At 34.8% G+C, this 14,303-nt stretch overlaps 1 protein-coding gene across 1 annotated transcript in view; it reads left to right on the plus strand.

Annotated features, from left to right (window-relative positions):
• CSMD3 (CUB and Sushi multiple domains 3) overlaps nt 1-14,303 on the plus strand; it is a 1,391,498-nt gene that overhangs the window by 791,360 nt on the left and 585,835 nt on the right. The gene's annotated exons all lie outside the window — the stretch shown is intronic.

A 14,303-nucleotide genomic window follows, 5' to 3' on the forward strand; every position in this document is an offset into this window, starting at 1 on the left:
GATATCTCTGACACATGATTAACCTTTTTAAAGTCAAATAGAGAAATGGATGTGCAAGTATACACTCAATGTACATATCAAAAATGCAGTTTTGAAATTCTAGTGGAAAACATATGTACGTTATTAAGTTTAATTAAAATCTATGCTTTAAAAGATGACAATGTGAAACAGAACATCAGAATATATTACTATCTGATTTTATTTTTTTCTATTATAATAGTATTATTCTCTATTTTATCAGTTCAACAGTGGATTGTAAAGTAGACAGAATTCTTTTACTTGCATAATAATAATTTTTAACCAGAGTTTGTTTTTTTCAAAGATTGGCTTGTCATGCCTTTCTGTCTGGACACAGGGAAAGGAATGCATTGTGTTGTCAGGAAGAACAGGACACATGCATTCTGTGTTTTTAACTTGAGACTAAATTTGATGCTACATTAATTTGAATAGTTCAGGAAATCCGTATAAATGTCAGTTTTAAAAAATAAAAAGGTTAGCCTGATTATAATTTTAAATATATCCTTACTCCATTTAAAATCCACATCTATCCCCAGAAAATAAAACAAAGTTACAAAGGTTAAAGTATGGTCAGCTTCTGTTGCAAGTATCTATGCCTTCATTGTTTTATTTTTCTTGATTTTTCCCCTGTAAATTATATTCCTCTTTGTTTTATTATTTTCTTCACCCTATGAAAGTTAAATATTAGAAAGTCTAGAATCATTCAAGCTGTGTTAATTATTAATGACACTGTTTCAGTAAAGAATACAGATTTCAAAGTTCATGAACAGTTTAGAGCAGCAGGAGAGTGCCATCGATATTTCAGCAGTCTCCACTGCAGTTCACGAGCTGGAAGTACATTGTAAAGTAGCACAATTTGTTTTCTGCTAAGTTTTTAACACAATTTTAAAATATATGACTGCTTAAGGATCTGCTATGTGCCACCTACTGAATGAGCTGTTGAATATAGAAAGAACAACTAAAATTTCCCTGGCAGTGCAGTGGTTAAGACGCTGTGTTCCTGCTGCAGGTGGCAAGGGTTGAATCCCTAATTGGGGAACTAAGATAAGATCCCTCCCACATGCCATGAGGTGATGCAAAAAAAGAAAGAAAGAAAAATAAAGAATAGCCAGATATTTTCTCTCTTAGCAAGAGCACAATATAGTGAAATAAAAAGAATATATCCAACAATCCCTGTGCTAACATCCACCAAGATGAGATATTTCAAACAAACCCAGAAAATTCTTAATGAATAATGTCCTTACTCTTCTCCCACCCTTCACCCTTCCAGTCTCACATCCACACTGCTAATAGTGATCTTCCAGCAACAGAAAGGTGATCATATTACCCTCCAGCTTAAAATGTTTCCAGACTTTTGTTGTCTAAAGATGAAGTCCAGAACCTCCATAGTGCTTATCTTCCAGATTGTTTTTTTTCTTTCTACACTTAAGTTTTATAAAATGATCTTTGAACCCAGCAAGTTGTTTCATACTTCTCCTTACACTCAGTAAATTCTGTCTGGATCCATATTCAGTTCTAAACTCAACATCACATCACTCATCCTTTAAGACAAAGTTCAAGTATTTTTCTGTGAAGCCTTCCTTAACTCTACACATTACAAAAGAACTCCCCCTCTGTTTAGTCTCTCAGTCCTGTCCAGCTCCTTTCAACTCCATGGACTTAGCCCACCAGGCTCCTCTGCCCATGGGAATTCTCCAGGCGAGAATACTGGAGTGGGTTGCCATGCCTTCCTCAAAAATGCATCATGTTCATCTTTAAATTTCCACTAACAAGCCCCTGCTATATTCTCATAGGTAATTAATGATTATTTGTTCAATAAAGCTGAAAAAATGCATTGACCTATATAATATGATGGGTAAGGTACATCCTCAAAAGTTTAGTTTTCCTACTGTGAAAATCATGTTTTTACATCTCCCATAATTTAAAACGTGAGCTCAAAGTTGAAGCAGGATTCATCTTGAGAAGTTTCAAATTTTGATATGCATATAAGTTTAGCAATTTTGCCTACTAAAAATAATTTTCATAATTACCATGTTCTCAGTTAAGTAGTATGTTGGTTCTAAATGGGACACCTGCTTAAAAACAAAACAAATCAAAACAAAAACTTTCTCTATTTGATCTAAAGACATTTTTTTTATCACCTATAGATTTTTCATGAGATAACATTAACGTAGATCTTCTATAAACTAAGCATACATTTTCTTGTGTATTTTGTCCTTGTAAGAGAGAACATAGCTATAAGACTATTTGGTCATTTACTCAATGTTAAATATTTAGGAAATTTAATTGTTTTCCTATGACTGTAAGCCTCTTCGTATCTTCCTGGATTAATGTTGGTCATTTATATCTTGTTAGAAATTTTTCTAGGGTATAGATAATAGTTTTCAAAAATATTAACAGTTCATACCTAGCTTACTTAAAAAACTTTTTCTAAAAAAAATAAAGAATAATAAAGATATATTATCCAAATATTTATCAGTTCCATTCAGTCGCTCAGTCATGTCTAACTTCTTGTGACCCCATGTGATGTAAACTAATTACAAAGAGTAAATTTTTCTCTCTCTGGCAGCATCTGCTTTTTAGGTTGCCCAGCAATCCTCCCACTTTCTTCTATCAGCTCACCTATTTTAGGCTTTGATGAACCTTATCTCTTCTAGTTCTGTATGGGTCTATAGGCTTGGGCTGAGCTAATCAGAATTCCTTTTGATACAATTATCAGTCTAGGACCTGGGGCAATTGATATAGATTCCAGGTGGAAGAAAATCGCTTTTCTGAGATTATATGCTCTTAAGGATCATTTAACTTGGTGCCAACTTGGTGCCTACTGGTGTCCAACTTTTGTTACTAGAAGAACCAGTAGATGAAAAGAATGAAAAAACAGTACTGTAGGAAAAATAGAAACTTCTAACTGCCTGAAGGGAATACTAGACCTTGGTTATCTAATTGCATAAAGCTATAAACTTTTCCTTGTTTAAGCCATGGTGAGTTCAGTTTATGTCACTAATTAAGTCCTGATTAATACATTTGTGATCTCTTTGTTTAATTCTTTCAAGATAGAAAAAAAGAGAATATTTATATTATATTCCAATGCTAGTAGAATCAGATATATTTCTTTCTTTTTCTTTTCTGTATTTTCAAAAAAAATTTAAGGTGGAAAAACACCTTACTTGGATCCCAGGGAGAATGTATACTCATAGAAATGAACAGTTACAGTTGAGAAAGTAATATTCAGTACATTCTTTGCTTTTATCAGGAAAGGAAACATGAAAATATTAGTGTTCTCTAATCGCCTTCTACTGATAGTATACATTTGTAATGAATAAAATTCTTTACTAGTCTTAGGACATATGCCTTAATGCTATTATTTATGGATTAAGTTTTGGTTCCAGTTTTTTTTTTTAATTCTCAAATCATTTCATGAGATTTATTGAGATGTTTAAAAAGTAGCATTAATTCCTTGGTTCTTATATGACTAATTATGGCACTGAAACATAATTAGTTATCACTGAAATCATGCTGTAGAATAATGGAAAATAGTTTAAATATTTTTGATTACTTTATCTGCCTTAATATTTCTGTTATAGTTCAGAAATTGGCCTATATATATGTATATATAATATATGTGTATATAATATAGGCCTATTATATATATATATATATATATATATATATATATATATATTCACTCTATCTCAAGTGAATTCAATTAAATTAGATCAAAGTCATCTAAAGAACATACTTAGGTGATGATTGATAGTCTCTTAAAAATGCAGTCTGGAAATAAAGTAATTATAATTGTATCAAAAATATTTTTTAAATTTTCTAGGAATTCAGTTATTTTCACATACAAACATAATGTTAGCATGTTTTGGAGATATATTTCAATGTTTGTGGGATTAGATCAGAATCTAAGTTCATTTGTGCAAATAACTATTTTCCTCTAAAGTGTGCCATGTATATAGCTGATTCAGTAAATGCTGAAAGGAAAGTTTCTTTGTCTTTAAAACAAGGAGCTTGGACTAAATATTTCCTTTGAATTCTGACACTCTATTATATTTTATAAATCAAATACTGATATGTTCATTGTACTGTCCAAAAATATTATACTCAATATTTATTCATTATAGTAAACTGATACACCTTCAATGGGACATTCTTTGTTTGAGTTCTCAGGAAAATTTCTGTCTTGGAAATTTTTTCTATCTGGTGGTGGCCTATTAACACAGAACTAGTGAGCCCCCTTGGGTTTTTTCATTATTGTGTCTTTTGAAATATTTCTCCTCTTCATATAATTTTCATTTTCTTTACTGAAATATTGCCTGTAAAAGTGTTTCTTGGAAAAATTGCTAAATAGCATGTAGTATTTTGTGGGTGATTGTTATGATAACATTTCAGTCCATGCTCAGAATAAAGAGGGCATTTAGCATGATTCATGAAAACTTATAATAAAATTTATTTTTTATTGTTACCTTTTTTTAGCTGAAAGGACTTATTTTACTTTGCATTGAGTACATCAAGTTTCTTCAGAAAACTACTGTTCCTAAAATATTCAGTTTGACTTTGTCACAGTCTGCAGCGAGGGTTAACCTTTTTGTATCTATACCCCCAGAATGAGAATGAGTAGCAGTAGAGTATTAAAAATCACGTCTTTTAAAATAACTGTTGAGTTTCCACTATATACCAGGCATGGTGAAGGACAGGGTACATAGCAAAAAAAAAAGATACTTAGTCACTGCTTCCAGAATAATGGAATGAAGACTAACACTTTAAAAATAGTGGTAAATATGAAGAGTGATGAAAATGAAAAAGGGAATGTACTTTTGGGAGACTATCCCAAGGCATCTAATGCAAACCTCAGGGAAAGCTTTCTTGAGAAGGTAAACACAGACTGAGATATAAAGCTGAGTAAGAGTTAATAAGGCTAAAAGTTGGACAGCAAGACGAGTGTGTTTAGATGACAAGTTCATTTGAGTACTTGATAGAATTCCTGGATATATGGCCAAAATGGAGAGAGAGAAAACTGTGGTGTAGTCCTGGATATGGCTGGAGAGGTGGGAAAGTGTGAGTCATACTTTGGTGCAAAACATACTGTGAAACTGAATCTGTGAGACTGAAAGATGTTCATTTTTTCCCATGGAAGAAAAAGATCATTCCACCCACTCCCAGGTAGATAGCTTTTGCAATTTTCCTCTGAGGACAGGGACTAGTATTTAGTTAAATAATTGAATCATAGAACTTTGGAGCTGGAAGAGACTTTGAGGTAGTTGAATCAATTATAATTATTGCATCTGAGAAAACTGAGTCCTATATAAAGATCAGTTTTTTCTCACAGTCACTATCGGTACTGCCTGAGCCCAAAGGGGAATGATATAACTGTTGCTTCTGTGAGTGAAGTGAAAGTTGCTCAGTATGTCCGAATCTTTGTGACCCCATGGGCTATACAGTCCATGGAATTCTGCAGGCCAGAATACAGGAGTGGGTAGCTTTTCCCTTCTCCAGGGGATCTTCCTAACCCCGGGGTTGAAGGCGTGTTACCTTACCAGGTGACCCATGAGGGAAGCCCAAGAATACTGGAGTGGGTAGCCTATCCCTCTCCAGCAGATCTTCCCCATCAAACTGAGATCTCCTTGATTCCAGATTCCTGACTGGCGGATTCTTTACCAACTGAACTATATTGCTTCACACTTTATATTTCTCCATATATCCAAGGTGTGTGTGTGTGTGTGTGTGTGTGTGTGTGTGTGTGTGTGTGTGTGTGTGTGTGTAGTTCTTCAGTCGTGCCTTACTTTTGTGACCCCATAGACTGCAACAAGCCAGGCTTCCTTATCCTTCACCATCTCCCAGCGCTTGCTCAAACTCATGTACATTGTGTCAGTGATGTCATCCAAACATCTCGTCCTCTGTTGTCCTCTTCTTCTCCCGCCTTCAATCTTTCTCAGCATCAGGGTCTTTTCTAATGAGTCAGCTCTTAGCATCAAGGGGCCAAAGTACTAGAGCTTCAGCTTCAGCATCAGTCCTTCCAGTGACTATTCAGGACTGTTTTCCTTTAGGATTGACTAGTTGGATCTCCTTGCAGTTCACGGGACTCTCAAGAGTCTTCTGCAACACCACAGTTCAAAAGCATCAGTTCCTTGGCCCTCAGCTTTCTTTATGCTACAGTTCTCACATCCATATATGACTACTGGAAAAAACATAGCTTTGACTAGATGGACCTTTGTTGGCAAAGCAGTGTTCCTGCTTTTAATATACTGTCTTGGTTTGTCATAGCTTTTCTTCCAAGGAGCAAGCATCTTTTAATTTCATGGCTGCAATCACCATCTGCAGTGATTTTGGAGCCCAAGAAAAGAAAGTCTGTCACTGTTTCCATTGTTTCCCCATCTATTTGCCATGAAGTGATGGGACCAGATGCCATGATCTCCGTTTTTTTAATGTTGAGTTTTAAGCCAGCTTTTTCACTTTCCTCTTTCACTTTCATCAAGTGGCTCTTTTGTTCCTCTTCACTTTCTGCCATAAAGGTGGTGCCTGTCATCTGCATATCTGAAGTTTCTGATATATCTCCCTGCCCATCTTGATTCCAGCTTGTACTTCATCCAGCCCAGCATTTCACATGATATACTCTGCATGTAAGTTAAATCAGCAGGGTGACAATATACAACCTTGATATACTACTTTCCCAATTTGGAACCATTCTGTTGTTCTATGTCTGGTTCTAAATGTTGCTTCTTGACCTGCATACAGGTTTCATGGGAAGCAGGTAAGGTGGTTTAGCATTCCCATCTCTTTAAGATTTTTCCAGTTTCCTGTGATCCACACAATCAAAGGCTTTAGCGTAGTCAATGAAGCAAAAGTAGATATTTTTCTGGAATTCTCTTGCTTTTTCTGTGATCCAGTGGATGTTGGCAATTTGGTCTCTTGTTCCTCTGCCTTTTTAAAATCTAGCTTGAACATCTGGAAGTTCTTGGTTCATGTACTGTTGAAACTTAGCTGTAGAATTTTGAGCATTACTTTCCTAGCGTGTGAAATGAGTCCGATTTTGCGGTAGTTTGAACATTCATTGGCATTGCCTTTTTTTGAGATTGGAATGAAAACTGACCTTTTCCAGTCCTGTGGCCACTGCTGAGTTTTCCAAATTTGCAGGCGTATTGAGTACAGCACTTTCACAGCATCATCTTTTAGGATTTGAAATAACTCAGCTAGAATTCCATCACCTCTACTAGCTTTGTTTGTCGTGATGCTTCCTAAGGCCCACTTGACTTCAAGCTCTGGGGTGTCTGGCTGTAGGTGAGTGATCACACCATTGTGGTTATCTGGGTCTTTAAGATATTTTTTGTATAGTTCTTCTATGTATTCTTCCCACCTCTTCTTAATATCTTCTGCTTTTGTTAGGTCCATACCGTTTCTGTCCTTTATTGTGCCCATCTTTGCATGAAATGTTCCCTTGTTATCTCTAACTTTCTTGGAGAGATCTCTAAGTTTTTCCCTTTCTATTGTTTTCCTCTATTTCTTTGGAATATATATATATATATATATATATATATATATATATATAGTTGACTGATTGACAAACTCTTGTAGGCTGTACAAAGCCTCTGTCAGATAATCTATAGTCATCACAATTTCTAATCAAAGTAATGTGTCTTTTCCCTCAATGCCAGTAATAATTTATTTTTATACATATTGTGCTGCGGTTATTCATTATATCCACTTTAACTGGAGAAGATATTTCAAATCAAAGAGAAGTATCAATGGAAGTAAAAGAATTATTGAAGACTAAAATGTTTTTCCTTATCTGTTATAAGCAGAAGGTAAAATGTGAGATATGTTTGGTATTTATATTTTCAGAATGTCATCATTAATGGCAGAGGAGAACAAAGTTACTCATTTGATTAAGTAAGATCCCTATGTTCTATATGCTTATCTCAACTGAGAAAGAAATCTTGATAGTTTTAATTCAGAATTTTGGAATAGTGCCAATCTGACTAGGTGCAAAGAGGTACCTGTTCATATAAATAAATTATTATCTGAATGTAATGCTGTGTTATTTCTTGGACATAGTGGTAATCTTAACCATTCTCAAACTCATTAGCTCAAACAACAGTTATTTATTTTCACAAGTCTGTGCTAAGCATAGGCTGATGGTGGGCTGATCTAGGATGAATTTGAATTCATGCATCATTCATTCCTCTGACATCAGTGCCCTAGACAATGACATAGGATGAAAATCCAACCATACAGACATGTTTAAATATCTTCTTGCTTCTTGTCTGCTGAAATTCATTGGCCAAGTCAAGTCAATTTGCAAGACCAGAATTAAATGTAGGACAATGGATTCTGTCCAAAAAATGTGGGAAAAGAGAGTAAATGTTTTTAAATAATCTAGTTTGCAAAAAGAATTCTCATTAATAAAAAGCATTGATTGAATCATCGCTGAAAGTTTTGAATGTCTATCTTAATCTATCAAAGTGTATATACATACATAAGCACATATATATATACACACACAGACCCTCACATAGACATATATTTTCTTGTTTGATCACTAAGTTGTGTTAGACTTTTACAACCCCATGAACTGCAGCATGCCAGGCCTCCCTGTCCTCTAGTGTCTCCTTGAGTTTGCTCAAGTTATGTCCATTCAGTTGGTAATGCTTTCTAACCATCTCATCCTCTACCACCCTCTTCTTTAGTCTTCAGTATTTCCAAGCATCAGATTCTTTTCCAGTGAGCTGGCTCTTTGCATCAGGTGTCCAGAGTACTGGAGCTTCCACTTTAGCATCAGTACTTCCAGTGAATAATCAGGGTTGAGTTCCTTTAGGATTGACTGGTTTGATCTCCTTGCTGTCCAAAGGACTCTCAGGAGTCTACTCTTGTGTGTATATATGTATGTATGTTTGCATATTTATTCATATATATGTATGCACACATGTATATACACATATACACACATGTGTATTATACCTGTACTTTTGTCTGTACCTAGCCACCACCAACCAGACCACTTCCAAGTAGTACAGAGGTAACAGAGCCTATTGCTAGCATTGTTCGCAGGTAGCTCCTCAGAAGGAAGCTCAGCATAACAACAAAACAGGAAGATAATCCTTGGGAAAGTTAGAAATATATATATGTATACATACATACATGGATACAGCATTGACTCTTGTGGACAACATGGGTCTTGAACAGTACCAACCCACTTATTCAAGGATTTTTTTCAGTAATAAATACTACAATGCTACACAATCTGTGTTAGGTGGAATCCACAGATATGAAGCTGCAGATCCAGAGGAACTATGTATATGGAGGAACATCTATACAAAATGCCAGCGAAAAGTTACACTCAGATTTTTATACTGCATGGAGGGTGAGTGCCCCTACCTCTCACATAATTAAGTGTCAACTATATATCTTTTAACCTCAAGAAGAAGGTGGTTTAATGTGGAATAAAATCACAATGGTTGTTGCAGTGGTCTTAACGAGATGAAACGGAACTGGACCAGGGATGTAACTTCTGAAATGAAAAGGATAAAGTGGGGATTCAAGGTAAGGGTTCTTTCTGAAAAGGAAAAAGAGAAAACACCCCTTTAGTGATAGTAGTTAAAAGAAGATACAGCTAGAAAATATTTAAAGAGATGGAGATACTCACAGCAATCAGAAATCTACCAAATATTTTTGGCAAAAAATATATATCAATGCTATTGTGGATATTGTTCCTAAAAAAAAAATAATAAACATGATACATGTTTACAGAACTTAAAGAGTTCCCACAATATCTCGATTTCATGTCAACAAAATGGATCAGGAAAACAGAATAGAAAACCCAGAAATAAAGATAACTGATCTGTGCAAAGGTGCACAGGCAGTACAGTGGAGCAAAGATAATCCTTTCAATAAATGGTCCTGGAACAACTGGACATCTACCTGCAAAAAAAAAAAAGAATCAGGGCACAAGCTTTAAACCCTTAAAATAAAGCAACTGAAAATGGGTTACTGACCTAAGGTAAAATGCAACACTATATCACTTATAGAAAATAATCTATATAACTTTGAGTATGGCACCAAAGGCATGAAAGAAGTAATATGTAAGCTGGACTTCATTAAAATTAAAATCTCCTTGTCTGCAAATGACAACATAAAGAAAGTGAGAATATGAGATACAGAATAGTAGAAAACATTTTGCAAAAAACACATCTGATAAAGGAGTAGTTTAAACAGACACACACACAAACGACTATTAAAACTCAAAAATAAGTAAATGAACAGCTCAGTTTAGAAATGAGTGACATGTACCGATAACTCACTAGAGAAGATATGCAGATGGCATGTAAGCATATAGAAAGATATTCAACATCATAAGGCTTTAAGGGAGTACAAATTATAACGATGAGATACCACTATATACTTAATAGAATGGCCATAATCCAAAACACTGACAAAACCAAATGTTTATGCGGATGTGGAACAATTGGAACTCTCATTCACTGCTGATGGAAATACAGTGTAATACAACCACTTTTTAAGATAGTCATCAGTTTCTTACAAAGCTAAATGTATTTTTAAATATATGATTCAGCAGTCACAATTTTTTAATATTTATCTACCAAAATGAAATGAAAATAAAATCACACAAATACTGCATATGTATATTTATTGTCCCTTTATTCATGATTATCAGAATTTGCAGCACCCAAGATGTTCTTCAGTAGGCGAATGGATAAATAAACTGTGATACATCCAGACAGTGGAATACTATCTAGTCCTGAAAGAAAATGTGCTATTAAGCAATACAAAGACATAGAGGAACCTTAAATGTGTATTACTAAATTAAGGAAGCTGAAACTCCAATACTTTGGCCACCTCATGCGAAGAGTTGACTCATTGGAAAAGACTCTGATGCTGGGAGGGACTGGGGGCAGGAGGAGAAGGGGACGACAGAGGATGAGATGGCTGGATGGCATTACTGACTCAACGCATATGAGTTTGGGTAAACTCCGGGAGTTGGTGATGGACAGGGAGGCCTGGCATGCTGCGATTCATGGGGTCGCAAAGAGTCAGACACGACTGAGCGACTGAACTGAATTGAATGTGAAAAGGTCACAAACTATATAATTCCAACTATACCTCTTTATGTAAAAGGCAACGCTGTGGAGATAGTAAAAAGATCAGTAGTTTCCAGGAGTTGTGGGGAGGAAAGGACAAATACACGGAGCACAGAGGACTTTTAGAATAGTAAACCTATTCTGTCTGGTACTACAGTGAGATTCATGTTATCACACACTTGTCAAAGCCATAGAATGTATAACACCACCAGTGAAATTTAATATAAACTATAGACTTCTGATGATGATGTGTCAGTATCGGCTCATTAGTGTTACATTGAGTGGGTGAGGCTGTGATTGTGTGATAGTATGGAGTATATGGAGACTGTCAATGCTTTCTTCTCAATTTTTCGGTCAAATTAAAACTTCTCTAAAATTTGTTTTAATTTAAAAAATAAAAAAGAAATCAATTAGTGCTCCCAGAGATATCTAGAAATAGTTATAAAATGTTACTATTTTATATTAGTAGAAGTATTTAACATCTTCAGGTGGTTTTTCCCACTAATCTGTTTAATACAGTTTTCTAACTTGGTCTGCTATTCAGTTTCTATAGTTGCTTTGCAGGCTGGGTGGGAGGGGTGGAGGAAAAGGAATGGAAAAAAAAGAAAAAATTTTCTGAGAGCATCGGTAAACAGGATATTCTGGCTAGTACCCTTAACTGTCATATTGACGGTAGGTTTCACAATATCTCAGACTACATTTTTATTTCAGATAAAAACTTTGAATCAAGTTGACTTACAAAAACCACTCAGAATAATAACATTATCATTTTCTGCTTGATGCATCCCTTGTAGTAATAAGGAGATGTGAATTTTCTTTTAATTTGATTATAAAATCAATTTAGATAATTAAAGGGATACATTTCATCCCTAAACAGATGAAATGACTCATACAAATATAAAAATTCAAGCAACACATACAATGTAAGTACAAAGTAAATAATTAAATTGGCAGTCACTATATATTTACATGAGGTGTACTTTTTTTTTCTTGTTTATGGTTTGTGTGTTCTGAGATTATGTGAGAAGGGAAATCGTATTTTGCTTCTACTTAAGAAAATAACTTGACAATGCCTGAGAAAGTTTTCTGAATTTTTACACATATTTAAAAATATGTTGTGTGACAGTGATGCTTGTGTGTCTTTTGGAGCAGGGGGAGGGGAGCAGTACAATGTCAAATTTTGGTCACAAAAGATGCATGACATTCTGAAAATATTTTTAGCTTAAAAATAAGAAAATTAAAGTGAAAACAAAATACCAACAAATGTGTAAAGGCTGTTACACTAAATCATCAGATCCAAAGTCACAGCCCTGTTTAGGGTTCTTTTACAGAATAAATCAGAAGGTCAATACATATGTAGGATGAGATTTGAAATAAATTGAATTATATTTTCATTAGTCTTTACACCAATGAATCAGCTACAACTCCTTACCCATGATTGTATTCCTCAAGTAGTTATAATGTAGAATTAGCAGACAAGGCTTCTGAGGGAAACATAATGAAACAATGTAATATTCATTGATCTGAGACTGAAGCATAATTTTAAAATTAATTTAAATGTTTTTTAGCTTTTAGGAATATATAATAATATTTTTGGTGAAGCTCACGCTGCCTCACATCTGTTGCTCACAATGTCAAATCTGTTGCTCACAATGTTTTAAGGTAATATTCCCATCAACTTTAGATATCATGATAGGAAATTGAAATTCCAACTAAATGGAGAATGTAAGACATCCCATAAAACATACCTTCTAAAATGAGCTTTGGAAATCTGACCTAGCCTAAATGATGGTATTTGGACAGCAGCATTCTGAACAGTTCAAATTCTCATCACTTAAATCTCAGCCAATTTGAAGTTTATATATAAAAGCTGATCCTATTTTCCTAAGAAAAATAATTTAGTGAAGTGTGTTTGTATGTGTGTGTGCACGTGTGTGTATGTATTTGGGGAGTTTGATAGAGGAAAAGTAAATAAGAAATGTAAGTCAATAAAGCAGAAGAATATAATATGATTAAAATAATAGTCACATGGGTTAGAACCCTGTTTTGTTGAATCTAGTGCTCTAGATCGGAGAAGGCAATGGCACCCCACTCCAGTACTCTTGCCTGGAAAATCCCATGGATGGAGGAGCCTGGTGGGCTGCAGTCCATGGGGTCACTGAGAGTTGGACATGACTCAGTGACTTCACTTTCACTTTTCACTTTCATGCATTGGAGAAGGAAATGGCAACCCACTCCAGTGTTCTTGCCTGGAGAATCCCGGGGACGGCAGAGCCTGGTGGGCTGCCGTCTATGGGATCGCACAGAGTCGGACACAACTGAAGCGACTTAGTAGCAGCAGCAGCAGCAGTGCACTAGATAATATAAATTACAAGAGTATGGTCATTGGGTATCAACAGTGCTGCTGTTATGTCTCCCATAGTTTGGATAAGGAGATAATAGGAATATGGCAATTGGACCCTCTTACTCTTTAAAAGATAAGCTGACCTCTGCAAATGTACTTTTTTTTCCCATATGTGGCTTTTTTGGAACTGTCAAAAGAGGCACAATAATTAACATTTCTTGCACATCCATTATACACCTAATATCATACCAGAAGTTGGAAATATATTAACTTATTTAATCTTCACATATGTAAATAATTTCAGTGTTCCAGTTGCAACATTTAAATAATCATATGACTTTGAGGTCCACTCAGTTGTGACTACAAATCCATGTATTTTTCTTGTCTCTAACTAGTTTCATGATGAAACAGTCTATGTGAATATTTAAATATATTAACTTATTCACAAAAATATTTATATAGCAAGATTTAAATATAAAAGAAGAATGGTTTTAGTTTAGTTCAAAAGAAACTTTATAAATTATTCTTAAGAATAGAAGTGAAAGGTAAGATATTAAAATTATAAATGCTTTACAGTGATATATTAAATTATAACTTGTATTCTTCATCTGTGTATTCATTCAATTAACATTCATTAAATGCCTCTAGGTTATAGATCATGATGAGATTTGCTGTGGGCATGTACTCTTCCTTTAACATAATCCCTGCCTTGTCAGATAAGAGATAGACATATATAAAAACAAATGCAAATGCATTGTCTTGAATGCAATAATAAAAGCTTGCATGCACAATGATAGCACCAGGCAGAGACTTAATAATTTGACAAGGGACAAGGCAGGATTTAG

The sequence above is a fragment of the Budorcas taxicolor genome, chromosome 14 (assembly GCF_023091745.1).
Source record: "Budorcas taxicolor isolate Tak-1 chromosome 14, Takin1.1, whole genome shotgun sequence".
Taxonomy (NCBI): domain Eukaryota; kingdom Metazoa; phylum Chordata; class Mammalia; order Artiodactyla; family Bovidae; genus Budorcas; species Budorcas taxicolor.